Raw genomic sequence first — 20,857 nt, 5'->3', positions numbered from 1 at the left:
ACTACAAAAGGCTGTTCAAGAATATATGACGATGTTAGTGACAATGCACTTCCTCGAAAATGAGCTAGGAACCTCTTCAACTGCGGGCACGTTACTGTGTGAGGATACTACCGCTAAGGTACTTATTTTATAATCTCAGTGTGTTCATTTGAAATCCTCCAACACCTATCCGTCAGTTATCATTTATTTGTTTCCTTTCTTATTTTAAGTGTTCACTACCTACTTCAGTACTAATATTACACCACACTAGAATTTTTCATGTAAAGCACCAAAGTCCAAATCCTTCTGGTTTGAGCATATCTTTTTGATACTGTTTCAGACACCGTTAGTATTTAAGCTCCTTGTACGACCTCTGATACCGAAATTCTTTCCTTACAAAGTTCTGAAGAATTCCTTTTATTTAAAAGATACTTTTAAGTGGAACATTACTAAATGCTTGGGCAACTCTTCTCCAGCAGTCGTGTGTCATAAAAAGTGGTTACTAGCCCTCGTACAGTATTTGTTCCTTACTGTTTATCCACTCTAACAAAGCTTTACCCGGTAACCATCCGATGCTGCGTTCAATTGGCGTGAAAATTTGTTTTAGTTTTAACTTTTGACCTTGTTCCATTTTCGTAGAGCTGGCAAAATGAAACAGATATGCTTTTCCGTTTGTTTTCTACCGAGCAGAGTAGCACAGTGGTTAGCACACTGGACTCACATTTGGGAGGACGATGGTTCAAACCCGTCTCTGGCCATCCTTATTTAGGTTTTCCGTGATTTCTCTAAACAGCTTAAGGAAAATGCTAGGATGGCTTCTTCGAAAGGGCACGGCCACTTTCCTTTCACATACTTCCCTAATCAGAGCCTGTGCTCCGTCTATAATTACCTCGTTGTCGACAGGACGTTAAGCAATAATCTCCTCTTCTTCCTACTACCTTTTATTTTCTAGTTCTGAAGCTATCAACGTTCCAAAATATATAAAGTGATTGCGTCAAATAAAGTATTAAGTGCTAAACTGTATGTAATTCATGGTCGCACTGGCGATTCTATTCATGATTTTCGATGCTTTCCGACATTTAACTTTATAATATTTTCTTTTGAATAACTGACCCTCGTCAACACAGTGGCCCCCATATCATCAAACTGTTGAACTTATACTGAGCTACTGCGCAATATAACAGGTAATTTCCCGTATTGCATACAATTAGTCATTCAGGAGTGTATACTTTTTTTCATTTGCATTGCTGTGGTTTTGAATGTTCCTCCAAAATCGACAATTGGATCCCATGTTAAAACAACCATTCCGTCGACTGTTTGTAAGATGCCACCAGCCGCCAGTTATATCTCGGTTATCCTTCAGGAGTTCAGGAGGTGGCCATACAAGAGCATTCCAAAACATAGGCACACTTCAATAGATTACGTACAACAGTGCCAAACAAACTCAACAGCAATTTGTCCATATGTGTAGGAACAGAAACGCTCAAAAGAAAAAGGAACAATTTAATCTCCAACACCATCAATACTAGCAACAATGTATAGATACCATATCACAGGATTACAGGGCAACAATCTTACTAAATACGTATTCTATATTTAGTAAATAAAGTAAATTTAAAAAATAGTAACAGTATTAATTGCGTTAACAGCCAAAATATTTAATTAATTCTGGTCTTGCCGTCTCTCTTTAGCAACCGTATCTGCGGGGAATAATTATTTGTATTTTGTCTTGCCATTCTTATTTATTTATCTTACGTTTAATGTAAGATATTACAACACGTTTAAAACATGTTTGGCTCATTACCAGGAGTTAATGTTTTCACAAATATGTTACTGAAACTGTCTTCATCTACGTTACCATTCTACTTTTTTGTTCACCATTCGTTGCTGGAGTGGATACTGGGAAATTTGGGGGAGGCTGGAGGGTGGTAAGAAACTAAAGTCCAATTATGTCTTCTGCTGGCGTGGCACAGATCCTGATGTTTGTTATGAGTGATACCACAGTCCGTGCGAAATGCAGGTAGAGTTATTTGTTCTTATGATGCGGTAATGCTGTGATTCACTTTTTAAACATCTGTTGTTGACTTAAGGTTTTGGCATCCCAAGCTTCGTTTGCACCGTTGGTACACTTGTGGAGATATTGTGTAACATAGCATTATTACTCAGCTTAATGTGATACTGATTTGGACGTGATCCACTGCACAAATGTTTCTACATACATGTAAACTGTATACACTGGCGAGCCAAAACATTATGGCCACCTGCTTAATAGCTTGTTGGTCCAGCTGTGGAACGCAATATCGCACTAATTTTATATCCCATCGATTCTACTGTTTGTTAGTAGGTTTGTTGAGGTATATGGCATCAGATGCCTACACACAAGTCATGTATTTCCCATAATTATCAGGCTGGTAATTTGTGTACATGGTGATAGCGTCCGATAGCGACCCAGAAGGTTTCCGTCGGATTCACATTAGGCAAATTTCGTGGGCAACATATCAACATGATTTCAGTATCGTGGTCTTCAGACCATTTTAGCACGATTCTGGCTTTTAGATATGGACAATTACGCTGCTGCTCTACATGCAGCTTTTTTTGTGGGAGATACGATGTGTGGAAAAGTTTGGTGTAGTGGAGTCTGTAGCAGTTGGTTGCCTGCAAGCACTGAAATACATCTTCTGCTTCCGTTTCGATATTTCAATGCTATACAGTCCCCACACATTTCCACATACTGTTAACATCTATGTACAAACATCGGTACAATGTGTTAAGTGCAAATCGGTATCAGATTAAGCAGTGTAGAAGTTGTGAGCGTGTGGGTGCTATTCTGTCATTCTGCGCAATGGATTAATCTGAGATGTACCCTTTACCCTGTGGCTCCTGCAAGATGCAATTTCCACCCCACACTACTACAGAAGCCAGACAGACGCTCGTAACGTTATAAAGAGAAATGCCTGAAATACTTTCAGCAGTAAATATCTTCTGGAGTCGTCTGCTGTAAGGAAATGACACAAAAATTAACAAAATTTCTTACGTAACTAGTGGGATACTTTGGTACTGGAGTAGTGTAAGAAAAACATGAAACTAACGAAAATTATTATTTATTTTGCAAAAATTCTGAGAAATCACAATGGCACTTTTAGTTATGAACTGAACAAGTTATTTCTGGGTTCTTTTCGGAATGTGAAGTTACCTCTTAAGGATAGGATTCGCTAATGACATTTCTATACAGAGTTTAAGATTGTTAATGACTTGGCAGAATGGCTGAGAGCCACACCTACTCAACCCGAATAATTAGAATGTTGCTAGGTATGGTCGATGCTGTCACGTGTGAAATGCAGTGAAATATATTGTTGTGGAGGAAATATGGGGCTCGCAGTACTGTGAGCTGTGATGACTGCTGTCTGCACTGCTCGCTGCTGACAAGTAAGATAACTCTCGTTCTATCTGGTTTGACCTTTGCCAATCAAACTCTCCCTACACCTTGATGAAGCCAAGAACCCCTATTCGCCCCTAGTCTATTGGCGTGGTACACCAGTCAGATAACCAGTCCACCATGATGCCACTCAAAAATTCGCTCGCTGGCGTTTAACTATTACTCTGTCTGTTCACACCGCACGATTAGTGTGGCGGCCAACACAGTGAACAATGCTTAATCGCAAGGAGTCAATACAGAGTTGCACTCCAATTCGCTCTCGACAGAGGCGCTCTCCCAGTGAAGTACTGAGGAGAGACTTGTTCCTCGCTGTTTGAGTATACGTACGAGTGCAAACGGTCTCGTTACGTGTTCTCGCTCCAAGAGCGACAATGGAATGGCCCCTCTCCACACCTGACGTGAAGGGGTATATCTTTCAGTCTCTTCCATTACTCCTTCAGCTCAAGGCGTCAGGAATATCGTCTGCCGATCATCATTGCTCTTCTAAACCGGGAGAATGACGTTTCGTTTAAGGCGACCAATCCGGAAATCTGTAGCACCGGCGTTTGGCGTTTACTGTCTCCCTGTGAAAACCACTGAAACTGCGTGCTGTGTTTGTGAAGCATGCCTAGGCTGGGCGCTCCCACACAATGTAGCGGAATTTGCTTTTAAGCCAAGCACGGGGTCATTCTCCCCTTTCACTCAGGCAATCGCTGTCCACTCCACGGGCGGTCGCCAACCAACGTATATAGGCTGAATCGTCCTCTGAAGGGACCGGACTCTCGGTGTGTGGTCCGCCTCTCCTGAACTAAAAGCTCTTTTGGCCGTCGTGTCTAGAATATGTGTGTGTGTATGCCAGCCTCGAGTATCTCAACCCCGATGTGCACTTGTTATTTGCATATCGTCTACATGAATTCATACAACATTGGCTTTATCTTATCGAATTTGGGTTCGAATGAAGCGTCTTGATGTGCGGAATATGATTGTGAGGGCGGAAAATGTAAGCACTGAAAGTCAGGATACCATGATGTCTTACAAAGTGTGGTGTCACAAAACATTTCCACCAGCGTTCCAACAATGCAAATTAAGCTCTGGGACGCCAAAATCGAAAGTGTGTAGTTGACATACAAATAATTTATCACACAACTATTGCATCAATATAACTGGTGCTACACTATCTGCATCCCACATAGGCTGTGGTGTTCACAACAACAAACGAGGCCCAGCTCTCCCCCCCTCCCCCATACACACCCTTCCCTCCGCCTGACACCGAATAGCAGCGAACGGTGAACAAAACAGTTGTATGTTAATTTATATGAATAAAATTTGTCTGTAAGTAACATATGTCTCCATGCATAAATGGCTGATAGTGTGCCAAAAGAGCTTGAAACGTGTTGAAGTACATTAAATTAAGCACAAAAATAAACAAAATGTGACTGGTAGCAGAAAATACGAATAACTGCTCAAAAGACTGATGTTCGAGCTATGAAGAACACGACACGCCAGGTTTATACAAAGCATCATCAGCTAAGGCAGGAACAGAACAGTGTGTCATTCTGTCAGTACCGGTGAGTTTGTTGTACTCGCAGAGTAAACTACTCCAGGAGACGATTATGAAAAACAACATGCTCTTGAAAGATATAGAATAAGTTATAAAAGATTGAGTTTGATAGCGTCATCTGATTGTTCTATAATCTGAATTGATCTCTACTGAAGAAAATTCATTTTCGTTGTCTAGCTTCATCGCCTTTGTCATGAAATCATCAACTACTGCACCAGCAGTGAGGGCATACTGAAGCACCAAAGACATCAGTCTTATATGCCTCTAATATCACAGTGCCACATGGAAAGATGTAGGTTATTATTTACACCACTCATCTCTCGTGGATAAATTTATAGCGATATGAAAACGGAATAAAGTGTCACAAAACCGAACGCTGACGACATGACTATTGAGGAACTGCTCTGTAAAGACCACAAAAACGTTTCCTTTCCCAGTGACTGACGTGGTAGATGGGGTCTTGTCCTATTGTTAGGCCATATTCTTAACCACAAAAATTTGTAACGTCTGCTCGTGTCATGATAACAATGTAATATCTTTGTGTAACAAGTACCAATAAACTCTTTCTTTTGATCCAATTAGTAAGCATTGATAATATATGGTGAGTTCCTTCACTGGAGAAAATTTTACCTTGGCCAATCCAAGTTTTCCATTTCAGTTTGGCATCTTGTTTATGATACTGCATCAGTGTTTCGTCCAGACGAATTACACTTAAACATTTGCAATCCTCAGGCGTTTTTGGTCTCGAAATAACAAAGCAGCACCCATTTTCTCCATACTCTGACTTCCACTGAGGTGACCGAATGCCAGTTCATATGAAATGCATGCTCACTAAGCAATCTCACTTTCACTTCTCTTAGTCCTCCACAGTTTCCGCTCCTGTGCCAATCTCCTGAACTCAGAGCAGCTCCTGCACCTCACGTTCCCAATTACTTGTGGTACATATTACAGCCTATGTTTCGTCTGCAATGTGTACCCTCTATCATTCGCGGTAATAGCGTGGAAGTTCTTTCTTAGTGACTAAGAACATGTTCTGTCGTCTGGCCCGCATTCTAGTAAGTGATTCCTAAATATTCCTTTACTCGACGATTCTTCAGAGAACCTTCCCATTTCTTACCTTAACTGTAAACTTCATTTTCAGCAACATTCCACAGCACTGCTCCTCAAAGGCTCGGGGTCTCCTTTTCTGGTTGATCAACAGTCCATGAGTCACATCCATACAATACTGTTCCACAGACGTACATTCTCAGGAATTTCTTATTAAAATTTAGACCTAGGTCAGATGTCTTTTATGTGAGGAATTCTCTCATTGTCTGTGCTAGTCTGGTATAGCTGATGAATGGTTCTGATCATGCCTAGCAGTAAGGTACAAAGAGTGGAGACAGCACCCATCTGGATTAAGACAAACCTTTAGAGGAAACACTTGCAAAACCAAAAACACCTCACTATAAGCGTTCCTCAGGGTAGCACATGAAGACAAACACTGTTCCTGCTATTCATTAATTACTTTCCTAATAACGTTAGTCATGGAGCAAAAGCTCTCTTCGCTGATGACTATATTGAGCTATCAGCTGTACCGTGTTTGATACACTGTGTTATGAACAACAGTGTGTACTATCCAAGTTCATATTTGAGTTAAAAATTTTAAAACATAAAAATGACATTATATAACTTGATGTACTGTGATGTAACATTTATTCCACAGAAAAATAAAGGGAATCCCTCAAGATTGGTCACTGAATTAGTGAAAAAAGTATTCTTTGCGTGTCGTTCAAGACACAATTTTCTCAAATGACATTTATTGTTGAAGCAAATACAAACAGTGAAATTACCTCAAAATGAGTACCTGTTACTATATGCTGTTCAATTATGGACACTCTTCACAACACAGAGAACTAACTGGTTTCCCTGTAACTATGACAGATCTGAAGACGATCAGTAAAAATTAAAATCTGTGACGGTGACAATAGACTGAATAAAAAACAGTTATAATAAATTAATCGTGACAGTGCTACTCAAACTGACGGTGTGTCAGGCAGTCATAAATTATTTAAATAGTATAGTATTACTGATGCTTTCACATGAGTTACTTAACCGTTTACGATTAATTACCCGTATATAGTTATTTTTTGTACTTAATGAAATAAAATTGACTCACAAAAACCAGCAATTTTATTCCCATAAATATTGCATAAACTTCTACATCAGAGTTCATGTCATAGGTACATATTCAAATGAAATAAAATATACAAACATACAAACTATTTACTATTTCATACTCCTTAATTCCACTCTAGAGTTCTAATCACAAACATTATTAATGTTTTATTTCCATTTACATACTAAATAGCTTGTTCTGTCACTCTCGTCACCTTCTGCTTGTGACGTCAGTATGCATCCTTGGATTATCGTTGTAGCAGTATGTTTACTTTGGATTATGATGAGACAAATGTAGTCACTGAAGTGTTAAGAATAACTCACCCTTTGACATACTTTCCTACTCGTAACAAACCTCACTCCCGTTATACAATTTTTTCCTGCTGTTGCCGTTACCGTGTGTTCATGTGATCAGATCTCTTGATGTTCTTTCATTTTCCCTTCACTGATTCCTTTCGCATCTAGTATCAACCTTTACGTTTTCCTTTATTTTCTGGTTTCCAAACCACAGCACACTTCTGACACTCCGCACTCCAACGCATAGAGCATTATTCTTTCGGTTTTTAAATACGTTTTTCATGGTTGCTTTCCTCTAAGTAATACGATAATAAATATCAATATTGGGAATAAAATTACTGAACATTTTGCCAACGGAGAGATCATGATATTTTTTTCAATAACGAGCGATACATTTTGTGGACTCACATCATAACCACGTACACTCTTTTTCATAATGTACTGGTTCGCAGTGTCCTCTGCATTCTCATGCTGTTGAACATTGCTACTTCCTGCTGTCCGAATTAGTTTCCGACGCGAAGAGCATAAAGATGTCCTGAACCGCTTTCCACTAATCACCCACTTTGACAAGCTCTACGTATCTTTATCTTTTGTAACAATGTCAAGTGATATTCCCTTTTGTGGACTGCACGTAACAGGTTAAACAGCTGACGAGTCTATGCCGACTGTACTGAGTGAACACCACAAAACAATTTCATTTGGTCGTACTTATGTAAATGCAATGTCTTGGAAATACCAGTATCCTTAATGCATTGATGTTGTATCACTCTATGTTTTTTGATAATTGTTCTCTCTGTGAAATATGCGACACTAGGTTGTCTTCTTCTTCTTGTTCTGGCACTGACGCAATACATATGTAAGTTGCACGAGACGTGTCTTTTAATAAGGGGAGTATTGCATTTTAAATAGATTTTTGTTCTGTTAAACAACAAACCCCTCAGTTCTCCTGTTCAAATTAAGTCATGCAGTTCATTTCTTGACGTTAAAATTAAGTTGGAGGCAGCTCGTTGGGTGACATAACGATCGAGTGCCTTAAACTCTCTATTGTTATTTATTTTATCTTTAAAATGTGGAACATCTAACATAATTCGAAGTCGGATTAACGATTGACAATATAATTTCTTTCGTATGAACTTTAACTACACCACTGTCTTGGAAAAAGTGAAACATCAAAACGAAGAGATGTGATCACAATAAAATGTATTCCACTGTTAGGGGATGACACTACACTAATGATTAGCATTTCGGTCTGCCCGACTGCGTTCACCTTGGCGTCGTAGAACGCGTGTGCAACCATCACTGTGCAATAAGTTGAAGTGGGACTCGTCCGAAAACATTACAGTCTGTAACTCAATGCGCCAGTGTCGGTGTTCACTTACCCATTGCAGTGTACGGCGTTTTTGGGTTCTGGTCAATGGAAACCGACGCAACGGCATCCGTGCCACCAGTCCAGCCAGCAACAGACGGCTTTAAAATGTCGACGCAGACATGTCCTGACCCGTTGCAGTGTTACAGCGTTGCTCCAACACTGTAGACGAAGCTGACCTGCCCGTTACCACCAAGCGGACTACATGGTGGTCCAGATTGAGATTTTCACTCTGCAGGGGACTGTGCGCTGATATGAAACTTCTTGGCATATTTAAACTGTGTGCCGGACCGAGACTCGAACTCGAGACCTTTGCCTTCCGCGGGAAAGTGGTCTACCAGATGACTTACCTAAGCACGACTCTTGACCCGTCCTCAGAGTTTCAATTCTGCCAGTACCTCGTCTCCTACCTTCCAAACTTCACAGAAGCTCTTCTGCGAACCTAGCAGCACTAGCGCACCTGGAAGAAAGGATATTGCGGAGACATGACTTAGCCACAGCCTGGGGGATGTTTCCAGAATGAGATTTTCACTCTGCAGCGGAATGTGCGCTGATATGAAACTTCCTGGCATATTAAAACTGTGTGCGGAGAGAGACTCGAACTCGAGACCTTAGCCTTTCGTGGGCAAGTGCTCTACCAGCTGAGTTACGGAAGCACGACTCTCGACCCGTCCTCGCAGCTTCATGGCGGTCGTCTCACGCTGTGGTCACATTGTGTCGTCCATACCCTGTTGGCGCTGCATGCGGCCCTCTTCTCTGCACTGCTTCCACACACGCCTCACTGTTGAAACTGCGTGTCCTGTACTGGCCGCAGTGTCACTAAACCTCGCCTCCTGGAGGCCAGTCGTTCTGCCCCTTTCGAACGCACTCACACGCCGATGTTCCATCATCCTCCGATGGCGGCGAGGAATACTGGTACTTGGTCACACGGTTCCTCTTCGTATGACGGCTCTGCACAGACTGAGCGTTGTGTAAAACTGATCCTTCCGGTTACACACAAGAGAGCGCTGTTAGGCACCTCTTTGCCATTTAAATCAATTATTACGGTTCCGCTGTTCTACACATCCTCTTATCGTGGTGTCTCGCAGACCACTGCTTCTGAATCTTTCACTTTTCACAAAAAGTAATGTACTTACAAAGTAATTAATCATTAAGTGCGCCATTAATCGACAATGAATTTTTCCCCTGAAGCTAATTTCCATTCAGTCTGTTAAATTAAAAGAATATAATTTAATTTGAAGTAAAAATAATCAGTATTTAGAGTAATTGCAACTAGCAATCGGAATAGTATGATCATTTCGGTATACTGTAACGTTATGAATAGAGATTAACTGCAAAATCCGAACTAACTAGAGGTTGCAATTTCAAAATTGACCCGCAACCACAGTCTCTCGCAGTATCCAGTTTATGGTTTATACCTCAACTTGTCAACAGAAAATTAATATTTCTGGAAATTTGCGATAACTTCCTGTGGGACGAAACTGCTGAGGTCATCCGTCCCTAGGCTTACACACTACTTAATCTAACTTGAACTAACTTATGCTGAGGACAATACACACAGCCATGCACGAGGGCGAACCTCCGAGGGAGGGTGGGCGGGGGGAGGGCGCGGGGAGGCGCGCGGACCATGGCAAGGCACCGCAGACGGCCTAAAATAAAATACTCGCTCAGTATTCTATCAAACTGGTTACTTTGAAAAATCAGTTCTCAGTCAATATCTACAATACAACACGCGGATCTTAGTTATTCAAAGGGTCACACTTCACATAAAATATCCGGGATTGACATATTCGTCTTCATCGTTCACTATTAATACTCTATGGCACTTCACAATCGTTTTTCATTGACAATTTAGCAAAATTAATACATATTTTCAAAGCTCACTGTAGACTCGTCCTATGGTCATGGCGGCTGAGAGCCGAATCTGATTATATGCTCCACAAAGCAATTTTCTGTCACACAAAATACTCGTGAATGCACATACCTCTAATCGATGGAGATTCGTCATAGTCAATGAGCTATTACTTTTAAATCTCACGATCCCGTGTCTTTCACTTTGGACAAATCACAACGTAAATATCTTTTAAGGTAATTCATAAAATTAACACTTTCACGAAACCCATAAATAAAAAAATAATCCCTTCCATACATAACTGAATCCGGGATCCCGTGCGCTGGAAGCGAGAATGTTACCGCGAGACCACGAGCTGCGATTCCTCATTAACTACACTATGACGTGAAACAACTAAAAAAAAAGAGTGGAAGCAAAATCTGAACTAAATACTCTATGTTGTGAATCAGTGAACTGACTGTAGAAGAAAAGACATCTGGCGAGAAAGGTAGTTCAAGACTATTTACTATGAACACCATACGAAAAATGTGAAGTGTAAAAATAGTTTTATTATAGTAATGATCCTCTCTCAGGCAGTTCACCAACAAGAATCCAGTGGACTAGTTTCCCCTAAGATGACGCAAGTGTAAAATAAACAGGCCGAACCCACGATGTAGTGTTCTACTATAGCTTCAACAGCTGAGGTCAAAGACCTGCTAACACAGAAACCCTCCATTGTGCCAGCTTCCACACAGCCTCCTTCTGCATGACGACATGATGACCGTTGGGCCTGGAGAACTTGCTCCTCTTCCGGAAACTTCCAAGTGACCTAGTAACGCGGCAGTGTTACATCTTCCACGTGGTCAGTTAAAGACAGTTGTATTTGAATACCAAGCCCACCTCAGCAGGTCATCTCCGGTGCAGGTCCATTTTACAATACCCGACGTGTGACAGCGCCGCCGCAGAAACACACTATGTCTTAATGATGCCGTCATAATCGGCACAGGTAAGCCATGCTGTGCCAGATGATGACGTACTCATGACCTAGCAACCACCACCACTACCAGGCCCGAACCGCCGTCCGCTGGCTGACCGCCTGCCGAGAAACCACACCGCCACCTCATGATCTGAGGCATGAATGGACGACCGCCCAGCACCGAACAGCTGGGTCTGCCAGAGGCAAGCCGCTGCTCTCCTGTCAGTGGACCAGAGTTTGATTCTAGACCATGCCATAGCCTTCCGCATATCTGGGACACCGGGCTACAACCTTGCGTGGACGTCGTTGGCGACCGCTTCCCAGCTGCAGAGCCTTGTTGAGCCCTTTTCTCAGTCGCTACCGCTTTGCAACAGCCGATTTGACTTTTGTCCAGTCGCGTTGGCATTCGTCGAGCTAGCAGCCTGCCTTCCAGCAGTATGAATAAATTGCCAGGGCGTAAACGACAAATGTCGCTCTGATGCAGGCACAGCAAGGTGCCGTGCGAGGTCGTGCCATGGGCGAGGACACACACATATAACTGTTAAACCTAAGACAATAATAGACATTGTTATCTTCGCACACACATTTGTGTGCAGCGAGTCACCCTAACCTTTCTACGACGCTACACTCTGGAGTCACTCCTGCCTCTTTGACCATCTGCCGAAGCCCAGACGCCCAACGGGGGTCTCGAGCGCCTCTTGACAAACAAGAAGATCGTTCCTATCACCCAGTAGTGGTCATTGCGCTACTGGCCCACTACAAAAATAATGGGGGGAATTTATGGAAATTTGTGGTCAGGTCTTATGGGACCACACTGCAGAGGCCATCCGTCCCTAAGCTTACACACTATTTATTCTAACCTAAACTATCTTACGCCAAGGACGACACACACAGGGCGGACTCGAACATCCGACGGGGGGAGCCGCGCGGTCCGTGACAATAGGCCTGAGACCGCGCAACTACCCCGCGTGGCGATTTGGGGGCATATACTCAAGAGTAGAGTGCTTATGCAGACACAGATAGTACACCAAACGTCATAAACACACATTACCATCACTCATAAAATCAAAACGGGCTTCGTGTACTTGAGTATCTTCATGACTTACAAAAACAAGGGAATGTTCAGTTTCAGAAGATAATGCACTAAGCGGTTTTGCCATGCTTCAAAGGAACTGCAGGAAAACATCAACTTGTTTACATCATCGCCTTTCTTCCGACAGTCGTAAAAGGGTTACACTTGGTGCTGAAACTAAACTAAACTCCTCCTGAACAGGCCATGAAGGCCTAATCCATTATAAATGGGAAGGAGTTGAAGTGTATTTGACATGCACTTGTATCATAGCCATTATCAGCTTCCTGTTCACTTAAAATTTTTGAAACTAGAGGGAGCTTCTAATCTTCCCTGTTGGCCGATGCACCTGATCCAGTGTTACAGGAGTTAACTGGTTGGTTGGAGGGAAGAGACCAAACTGCGAGGTCATCGGTCTCATTGGATTACGAAGGACGGGGAAGGAAGTCGGCCGTGCCCTTTCAAAGGAACCATCCCGGCATTGGCCTGGAGTGATTTAGGGAAATCACGGAAAACCTAAAGCAGGATGGCCGGACGCGGGATTGAACCGTCGTCCTCCCGAATGCGAGTCCAGTGTGCTAACCACTGCGCCACCTCGCTCGGTGCTACAGGAGTCTAACCATCCTAATTGGTTGTCACTGAAAATGGCTGTTGTCTCTCCCTTGCCTCTGTCATGCGTATGCAGTGTTGTACGTGGCTGCTACGAGCTGCTTCATGACTGTGGGTGTTTTGTTGTACTTTGTAGATCAGGATGATATTGGTAGGCGGCGCCGCTTCATCGTGGCGCTGTCTATGTTCCGGCAGCTGGCAAAGGCAGAGCACTCTTCCTCCAGCTACAGTCCCCTGCGGGGGAGAATGCGTCCAGCAGCAAGGCGTCAGGGAGTCAGGTGCGTACTGGGATGTGTTCTACAGCAGAGTAGTATAAGTCATGGTAAAAAAAATTTAATCAATGCAGTTATGTCATCTTTATAATCATGACTGACTTCTTGATATTTGAGCACCTTAAATATATAGCACCGTCTCACATTCAATCATTCTAATATATAGGGAATAATGTGAAGTAAATTAATGATTTGTGGGTCTCTTGTATCGGTAGCAGTCGCATAGTTAATAGATTTGCACTTACTAAAATGCCTAAATCCTTCGTGAAACATTCTGTTATTACGTCGCTAATAGTGGTCTTGTCTCATTAGTTTTGTCACTCACACTGGGGATGTGATGTCTCGATAGATATTTCACTAGATTTTGTTGCTGTAAATAAAAAAAAGGAAATAGGAGGCCATAAATGAGATCTGCAGACCACAAGACAACACAAGGCAGGAAATGAAGTCAGCTACGTAAGCCGATATTTTTCGGACGGCCACTAACACAGGCTATCGCAGGCTTGGGAACAGAAAGGACTGATGGGAAGGACTACTTTACCCTTACCCATGTCACACCTCACAGACAGTCTTCTGAGATGCCTGCTGCACAGTTCTGGTCTCCAAGCGAAAGAGTCATTTATGTTTGTTTAGCTGGAAATATTACGAAATATTTATTTCATGTCGTCTGTAATCCAAATGGGGAATATAATAACAGGAGATCAGTTGGGCTTGTTCACCAAACATTATTTGTGTAAGCTACTGGTAACAACATTTGGTTAATGAGAGACTATACGTTATTCCAAGAATCTCACTAAACAAGAAGTTACATATTAAAGTACCAGTTCATATATTCAGACAGTACTTTTATTTGTTATTAATATTATTTATGTTACTATTATTTATGTTATATGTTTATGTTATACTTGTGGCAGCAGGGTAGGAATGTCATGCACCTCTCTGACCCCAATGCTTGGCAAGCACTCACCATGCAGCTGCGACCCACAATGGCAGTGGAAATTGTGTCATCGGCAACTAGCGCCACCACAGAGTCACAGACCATTGTGTGCACTATAGACTTGCTGTTTCAGGTGTATGTGATATAGAATCCAGGACTGTGGACCCATATAAAATTTATATATCAGGGATACGTCAGATAAGTTTAAGTATATTTGTGTTATCATGGGAGAAACGTAATATTGGCATATGATGACACTATTATAATGTTGTATAGTTTGACAAGGAATGTGAGTATACAATAGTAAACCTAAAACCTAGACCATGGGCAGAAGTAAGTAACATCGAAAAATAATATAGCTTTAGATGTAAGAATAATTCATATCAAGTATCAACAGTGGATAAAAACTGTTCACATGCACTCATTAACAATATATACCACCTGTAACAATATAAAACACCATATACTTCGTAAATGGGAACACAATATAGACCTTTGTGACGGTACACGTCGAGACGTTATAAAATATTCATAAGAATAGTAGAGGCTAGTCCCTTGTTCATTGATGGTTAAGGATTTAAATCTCAGGAGGCAAGAGACTCGACAAACAAACTGTAAATGTCAGAGATTCATCTACCTCAGTGGGTAACAATACGTTATAAGAGTCACAGTGCAGACCTTATATGAGGACTATCAGATTATGTCGTTACACATAACAGACTTCAACTGCAAATTAGTGATTTTAAAATTTAAGCCCCAGGCATTAAACATTAACATTAAAAACCATGCCCAACATGGGCCTAGATTAGGAGAGCATTTTCTTAATTTCCGACTTAACCATGTACTTAGAACTTGTAGATAAACAATGTATTTTCACGATGTATATATTAGGCTATTAAGATTTATGTAGACAATTCAGGATTCACCTTAGACTGGGTTCATTTCACATGTTTCATTACTTGTATAAAACACTTCCTGAGCAAAGACATATATTATTTTCATATACGTTACTAGACTCAGTAAGGTTGACAACACAACTCACAATATGAACACGATGTTTTCTAACATATACTTTATTGCTTCTATTCTTTTGGCAGATGATAGAGTATACCTTCACTGGCAACCGACATTGAAAATGGCAGGACTATTTTGAACTGTATTCTTCGTAGTCCGTACTAAATATGTGATCTGTGTTGTATCTTCATTGTCAACCGACATTGAAAATGGCAGGACTATTTTGAACTGAGTTCTTTGCAGTCCTTACTAAATATGTGATCTGTGTTGTTTCTCCGTCAACTGGGATCAGCTTTCATAATAGTTCCTTTAAATTTGATCATATCGTATTTTAACAGCAATCTGTTGCTATTTAACGTCAATGTACATAATGGTTGGGGGTGTAGCATCGTTGTAAGGTTGAGGACTTCCGAAAAATGTAGATGAAAGATGAATTGATTTTCCATCTAAAGTATTTGCTTTTGTAAGTACTTCTGTATTTATCTTTGACATTTGTGTGAATCTTATTTGATGGACGTAATGAGTACGTCCTATTTTTCGCTCTCCTGTTGATAGTCTTCCAATGATGACGGACTGAGTGATCGAAACAGTAGCCAATAAAGGTTTACTTATACATGTGATGGTTTATACTACTATTTTTTAAGTATCTGTGTTTTATTTATATTTTCATTCCTACTATTGCATGCACTCAGTCTTCAGGCCACAAGTAGCCCATCGGGACCATCCGACCGCCGTGTCATTATCTGCTGAGGATACGGATAGGAGGGGCGTGGTGTCAGCACACTGCTCTCCCGGACGTTATGATGGTTTTCCTTGACCGGGACCGCTACCATTCGGTCGAGTAGCTCCTCAATTGGCATCACGATGCTGAGTGCACCCCGAAAAACGGCAACAGCGCATCGTGGCCAGGATGGTCACCCATCCAAGTGCTGGCCACGCCCGACAGCGCTTAACTTCGGTGATCTGACGGGAACCGGTGTATCCAATGCGGCAAGGCCGTTGCAACTGTTACATGCGATTGCAAAACTTAATATAGCTCTCATGAAGTGTTGTGCTACAGTTTTGTTTGTTGCCTAACTATAACAGAGAATAATGTGGGTATTTGCGATTTGGTAGTTGGCACAACTTTCACACATTGCCAAAGACCGTTGGCACAATACAGTTTTGAGATTCGATAGCTGAACCTAATGTGACACCATGACACGTACACTATCTCATCAACAGTATCTGGGCCCCTCTTATTGTACATTAATACGTGAGGTTTTCACCATTCGTCTCTGTGGCAGTTTGAACTGCTGGGAATGCTTTCAATATGATGTTTGAAAGTCTGTGGACGAATGGGAGCCCTATCTTCCTCAAGAGTCGAAACCAGAGATGGTAGTGATGTTGAATGCTGGAGTCTGGAGTGAGGTCGACATTCTAAATCATTCCAAAAACGTTCCGCTGGGTTCATACTAGAACTCTGGGCAGGCCTTTTCATATCAGGAAGTTATCGTCCAAAACCAATAGCCTCACAGGTGCTATTTTGAGACCGGTTAAAATTTTGTGCCGGACCGATACTCGGACTGGGGTCTTTGCCTTTCGCGGGCAAATATTCTACAACTGACCTACCCAAGCACGACTGACGATTCATGAACTGTACTGTCACAATTGAATGTTGATGAGAAAAGATTTCACTTTAGGAGTGAAATCTGTGATTTTTTGAGCGCGTTTGTGATCCTGTTGTGTAATTAAAAAGTGTAGGCATCTGTTTTATGTTCTGAATAACATGATTAGATCATTTTTATGTTTCAGACTTCTTCTTGGAGATCATTTCGAGCACTTGTAAGACTAGTAATTATTGGATTATTAAACAAAATGATATCCGGCTTTACACGTTCAAAATATTTAATATTACTGTGAAGCACATTTCTGACTTCATCATTAACGGAAGAAAATCTTGGAAAGCTTACTTCCAAGTAATCTTGTCTCATTTCACAGTAACTTGGGAAATAACACAATTTTTTCTTGTTTAATTATAAATCAAGCAACGTGAGTTTACACCAGAATCCATTAGTACCCATAAACGCATGACAGCAATTTTACCAATTCTATTGCAGATTTTTCACCAGTAAACAGTCGCTTTTTTGCGCTTTCTTTCATTTCAAGCATACGAGGTATGGACCAATTTAAACCCTTTTTGTTACGGAGTAAAGTCAAGCACCGGCACGCCAGTCGGGAACGACAGGGAAGAGAAGGCTGTGAGAAGAAGTCAGCCAATCGCACGCTGACCGACCTTCCTTCAAGGACGACAACGCGACAGCTGTGGCCCCTATGGGAAGAGGACATAAGGGCCGCGCCCGAATTGTGCGGCCCACTTGAATAGCAGCGTCAGTGATAGCCACTTTGATAGCAGCTTAAACTTTAGCGACTTCGTTAGTAATCCCTATGTAGCACAGACTTGTGTCGGTGTATTTTGAAGAAGCCTGAACATTTTGTATGTCGCCCTTTGCTTGCGACACGTCTCACGAAGTTAAGTGTTGTACTCGTCTTACTGCAATAAAACTCGTTAACACTAGTTATTTGTTTGTTCGTCTAGTGAACCGAGTATGCATCCTCCCTAGACACAGCTCCTTTCTTTAGGATTTGATGTTTCATACATTTCTTATCCACCTTTTTTTCTATCTTACCGACAAAAGAGCCTCGATCGTCACGAGAGTTAATTCTATGGGTGGCTTCGTGGAGGGAAGAGATGTATCAACCAAGGTTAGTAGATTTGTGTTGTGACCCAAGGATGTTTTACATACTGAACGGTATTCTTTCATTTCGGGATTTTTAAGAACCGCAGTACAAAAATGGCCACAGAATAACCAGAATCAAAACCACGATGATAGACGCAATAGTAAATGACAACGTTAATCAAAGAGCAATATTAAGGAGAGTTAATTTGAACAAAACACCTAGAGCAAACGTGACTAGCGGGAGTGTGATGCTCTTTGAAGTTTAAGAGACAGCTAATAAAGAAATGAACAGTAGTTTCCCGGAAGGCTATGGCGGCAATGCCAGAGTGGAGTTGGAGGGGAACCGCTCAGGGTCGGATGATGTCTCGCGAGCCACGCTTTGCCAGTGCCGAATTCAAGAGCAAAATACACTCCTGGAAATTGAAATAAGAACACCGTGAATTCATTGTCCCAGGAAGGGTAAACTTTATTGACACATTCCTGGGGTCAGATACATCACATCATCACACTGACAGAACCACAGGCACATAGACACAGGCAACAGAGCATGCACAATGTCGGCACTAGTACAGTGTATATCCACCTTTCGCAGCAATGCAGGCTGCTATTCTCCCATGGAGACGATCGTAAAGATGTAGTCCTGTGGAACGGCTTGCCATGCCATTTCCACCTGGCGCCTCAGTTGGACCAGCGCTCGTGCTGGACGTGCAGACCGCGTGAGACGACGCTACATCCAGTCCCAAACATGCTCAATGGGGGACAGATCCGGGGATCTTGCTGGCCAGGGTAGTTGACTTACACCTTCTAGAGCACGTTGGGTGGCACGGGATACATGCGGGTGTGCATTGTCCTGTTGGAACAGCAAGTTCCCTTGCCGGTCTAGGAATGGTAGAACGATGGGTTCGATGACGGTTTGGATGTACCGTGCGCTATTCAGTGTCCCCTCGACGATCACCAGTGGTGTACGGCCAGTGTAGGAGATCGCTCCCCACACCATGATGCCGTATGTTGGCCCTGTGTGCCTCGGTCGTATGCAGTCCTGATTGTGGCGCTCACCTGCACGGCGCCAAACACGCATACGACCATCATTGGCACCAAGGCAGAAGCGACTCTCATCGCTGAAGACGACACGTCTCCATTCGTCCCTCCATTCACGCCTGTCGCGACACCACTGGAGGCGGGCTGCACGATGTTGGGGCGTGAGCGGAAGACGGCCTAACGGTGTGCGGGACCGTAGCCCAGCTTCATGGAGACGGTTGCGAATGGTCCTCGCCGTTATCCCAGGAGCAACAGTGTCCCTAATTTGCTGGGAAGTGGCGGTGCGGTCCCCTACGGCACTGCGTGGGATCCTACGGTCTTGGCGTGCATCCGTGCGTCGCTGCGGTCCGGTCCCAGGTCGACGGGCACGTGCACCTTCCGCCGACCACTGGCGACATCATCGATGTACTGTGGAGACCTCACGCCCCACGTGTTGAGCAATTCGGCGGTACGTCCACCCGGCCTCCCGCATGCCCACTATACGCCCTCGCTCAAAGTCCGTCAACTGCACATACGGTTCACGTCCACGCTGTCGCGGCATGCTACCAGTGTTAAAGACTGCGATGGAGCTCCGTATGCCACGGCAAACTGGCTGACACTGACGGCGGCGGTGCACAAATGCTGCGCAGCTAGCGCCATTCGACGGCCAACACCGCGGTTCCTGGTGTGTCCGCTGTGCCGTGCGTGTGATCATTGCTTGTACAGCCCTCTCGCAGTGTCCGGAGCAAGTATGGTGGGTCTGACACACCGGTGTCAATGTGTTCTTTTTTCCATTTCCAGGAGTGTAAACCAAGAGCACTGCAACACAACGCCGTTGTTATGTCAACATTTAATCGTTGGTTATGAGCAGTGAAGAGTATCTCTGACACACATATTCTTTGACGCCACAGATGGTCTTCGCAGTGGCCACCGCCGCCCCCGGCCTCCTGGGTTCGCCTGCTGTCACAGCGGCAGCCGCCGCCCCCGTGGGCTACGCCGCCCCCGCTGTTGTCAAGGCCGCCTTCGCCACCCCTACTGTAGCCTATGCCAGCCTGCTGCAGCTTACCTCTCCCCGCCTCTGTAGCCTACATCGCCTCTCCTGCTGTCATCCAGAACTGCTAGTTACAGATGCGTCACCTCAGACGTCGCCTATTTAATTATACACCGTTTCACCAATGTTTGCACACCAGTCCCGTAAATAAAGTAACTTTTCTCTATAAAATATTTTGTCATCTTTATTTATTTTAGTACCTAAATCGTCCCCTTTTGTATCCACATGTATACCTGTACGTATAAACTTCCAAAATACTTTCTTCTACTAAATAACAGACATTACATGTAACCTCCATACACCATTGTATATGGAGATAGTAATTAAACTAAAGAGAATTAAGGAATAATATTAATGACTCGTGCTTTAAATTGTTTTAGCTTGAAACTGTTTAATAGGTACTACTTTGTGTTGACGAGCAGTACTTTAAACTTCTAATGTGTTGAAACCAGGGCAGAGAATGTGTAAGAAATATCGTGCCTGATGAGTGTAACTAAATTAGGAAATCATGTAATGTGCGCCTTTTGGTGGTTTACGCGGACATTAATGTAACACTAAATAAAAGTTGCTCTTATTAAGTATCGAT

At 42.8% G+C, this 20,857-nt stretch overlaps 1 pseudogene; it reads right to left on the bottom strand.

Annotated features, from left to right (window-relative positions):
* Positions 1-16,369: 16,369 nt before the first annotated feature.
* Positions 16,370-16,487, bottom strand: LOC126100268 (5S ribosomal RNA; annotated as a pseudogene).
* Positions 16,488-20,857: the final 4,370 nt, after the last annotated feature.

The sequence above is a fragment of the Schistocerca cancellata genome, chromosome 1, assembly GCF_023864275.1.
Source record: "Schistocerca cancellata isolate TAMUIC-IGC-003103 chromosome 1, iqSchCanc2.1, whole genome shotgun sequence".
Classification (NCBI taxonomy): Eukaryota; Metazoa; Arthropoda; class Insecta; order Orthoptera; family Acrididae; genus Schistocerca; species Schistocerca cancellata.
This window is presented reverse-complemented; position numbering and strand designations above follow the sequence as displayed.